At 51.0% G+C, this 3,138-nt stretch overlaps 1 non-coding gene across 1 annotated transcript; it reads right to left on the bottom strand.

Moving 5' to 3' along the window:
• Window positions 1–1,245: 1,245 nt before the first annotated feature.
• TRNAL-UAA (transfer RNA leucine (anticodon UAA)) lies at window positions 1,246–1,328 on the bottom strand. Its single transcript has one exon. It is a non-coding gene; the product is annotated as a tRNA-Leu (tRNA).
• Between the last annotated feature and the right edge of the window lie 1,810 nt (window positions 1,329–3,138).

Genomic DNA, 3,138 nt, shown 5'->3' with positions numbered 1-3,138 from the left:
ACTTGCCCAACTTGTGATTCTATAATAATTGAATAAACAGAAAGTTTAATGAGTAATGAGATATTTACATAGCTTCAAAGCACTTCACATCAAAATATGCGTCAATCACAAAGGGTTAAGTATAGTCGGGGAAACTGGCGGAAAAGCCTAATCAAGTGAATTCAGATCAGTAACAGGACACACCAAAATCATGCCATCTAAGAGGCCACAAAGCAAACACACATCAATTCTGGGATAGCTCTGGGCTTTATAAGTATAACCTGAATCGAATCACGAGAAAACATTAGACAAACCCAAATTGACAAAGAGATATTCTGCAAAATGACGAGCTTGTCATCTTCAGAAGTTTCAAGATCATGAAAGTCAGGAAACAGTGAAGAATTATTTCAGATTGCAGAAGCTTAAGGCAATGTGACCAGTAAATGCAACGTATTATTCAGAACAGGAGCCTTTTAAAGGACGACTGGTGATTAAATGGGGCCTGGGGATTAGATGGTAGTAAATTATCAACGTTAATTTACTGATTTTAACGGTTGTCCTGGAGCATCTATTTGGTATCTTACTCTCAAATGATTTTGTGGTGGGGGGGAAGTAATTTTCACTGTACTTGCAACTCCGCCCCTCTAGATTTTAGATTACTTTCACTTTTTAAAAGTATTTTAAAAACAACAAAGACAAAAAATTAAAAAACCTAGACAGTGTATTTTATTTTAAAATTCTTAGCCGATTACAGAGTGGAGTCCATTTTGTAGCTGTGATTCATATTGTATCCGCCTTCATGGATTTAACGAAAGAATTCTGGGCACACAATTAATTTTGGCGAGAAATTAGGAAACGGGAAAGAGGCATTCTTGACTTTTCTGCACTTTTCTAACTACGCTGCCTGCCGTTGTCACAGGCGGCCTTCCTGCCCAGCTAGCGAGGGAGGTGAGCCCCCCGGGGCGCGGCTGCCTCCCGAGTCCGGACCCCGCCTGGACCCCCGAAGCAGTTGAGCGCTTGCGACGCCCACCCCACCCGACCCCGCCGCCCCGACCCTGGGTCAGCGCCCGCGCCCCAGCCCCACGCCCGGCCCACTCGCTGGGTTGCCTCTGGCCTGTGGGAAGCCGAGCCGCGTGTTGTGGGACTTAATTAGGAGACAGAATTCTCTCAACTAGGAGACAGAATTCCTGAGTCTAAGTCGTAGAGTGCTTAGTGAAAATGTATATATATTTTTAAAAAATTTTTAGTATGAGAAAAAAACGTAACTACCAGGAGTGGGGTTCGAACCCACGCGGACATACGTCCATTGGATCTTAAGTCCAACGCCTTAACCACTCGGCCATCCTGGTGTCTCACTCGCTCACCCTACAAGGCGTACTACACCGTCTCCCTCTTCGCCTCCGCTCCTTTTTTTTTTTTTCCCCCCAGCTGGAGCAGCAGCTGCCCGCCAGCCGGAGCCTACTTTTTCTGCCGCCGCAACTCACTGTTGCTGTCGGCCGGCCGCTGCCGCCAAGGCAACTGCAGCCGAGCTCGGCGCGCTTTGGGCGGCGGCGGCGGGCCCGGCCGCTCGCTCAGGCGGGCTTCGGGCCCAGGCACTCTGCTTTCGGTTTCGAGGTGCGCGGGCGCGGGAAACAAACACGCCGGTGAACCTCTGGATTCTGCCGACCGCGTTTGGGAGCGGCGCTGCGACGCCGCCCAGATAGTGGCGGTTGGTTTGTTTTATACCAGGTAGGATAAACTTCAAGGAGTGAGTTGCACGGGCAGCAGCAGAGTTCGGGGACACCCTCCCCTCCCCGGCCCTGTCCCTGTGGGCCGCTTTTCTCTTCGACAGGTCACACGGGCAGGGAATGCTGTAGCAACGTGGGTCGACACAGAGCCGCCAAGTGCACGACGGGCCCGCCCGGCTGGCTGCGGACACGGCCTCCGTGCAGTGCGGGGACCTCGTCTCTCTTCCTGACCCGCCCGTGCACCTAAATGTTTACGTTCTTATCTTAACTGTTCTGCAGTGCTCTCCTTCCGTCCTGTGCACCGGAGATTGCAGATGGCCCTTTCACTTCGCTTCCTTTTCTAGGGCTTTCTCTCCATTCTCCACCACCTAGGACCTGGAATCCAGCGCAGAGCCGAGGCATCTGCGTTCTGGAGCGTCAGGGAGGCACCATCTGGCAGCCAGGCCCTTGTCCAGATAGTGCAGGCTGGCTGTCTTTTGAGTGAGAGCTTCCATCGTCCTGGTGACTGCACACACATTCACATCACCAACTGGCTCCTCACCCACTGGGTCACACGGAGAAGCCCATTGCCCTGCCACCTCCTGGATGCCAGTGATCCCCGGGAACGTTGCCATGACCCTGGGAAGCTTGGCCCAGCCCGTTGCCCTGGTTCTCTGAGTACCAGTCAACAGTATGGACCACCCCTGAGAGAGCTCCTCAGGAGAGGAATGGATGGAATTGCCCCCTACCCACTTGGCCACGTAACGTCTTGGGGAATCAGTGGCCTGCATGTACATTCCAGCCTGAACACTGTCCCACCCACTGGCCATGAGGCCTGGCCCTCCCAGAGCCTGCAGAGGAGAACAGAGCCAGAACATCTCTCAGGCCGGCCCTGCCCTGCTGAGAGGAGATGAACCTGGACTCTTGCCAGGGTCTTCAGGCACCAATGTGGTGCTCACGCACCACCCACTACTCACCACCTCCATCTTGGAGGCCGAGTGCTGGCTTGTACCTTAGGAAGCCGGCCTCAGAATGGAGGAGATTCCTCAAATGTCAGAAGGTGTTCAAAAATGCTGACAACTGCAGGACATGACAGATATGCACCTGAAAGCTAGAACAAAATATGAAAAGCACCGTGCAATGACATTTGTTATGACTGACACTACTAGAGTGCAAAAGACAGTATGAAAATGGATTTTTTAAGGTTGAAATGGGCTCATGTTCAGGAAATTGCATTTGACATAATTCTCGTGGGGAAATGTTTTACTCTATTTAAACTACTTTTCACTGTGTACGTGTTTATTTAATATGTGACATGCTTTATGCACTCTATAGTGGTTTAAAAAATATGTTCATAACTGCCTTGATACTCCCTTCAAGACTGTGCTCAGTAGCTTCAGTCGTGTTTGACTCTTTGCAACCCCATGGATCATAGCCCACCAGCCTCCTCTGT

The sequence above is a fragment of the Bos taurus genome, chromosome 9 (genome assembly GCF_002263795.3).
Source record: "Bos taurus isolate L1 Dominette 01449 registration number 42190680 breed Hereford chromosome 9, ARS-UCD2.0, whole genome shotgun sequence".
Classification (NCBI taxonomy): domain Eukaryota; kingdom Metazoa; phylum Chordata; class Mammalia; order Artiodactyla; family Bovidae; genus Bos; species Bos taurus.
Note: the sequence above shows the minus strand (reverse complement) of the source record. Positions and strands in the feature narration are given on the sequence as shown.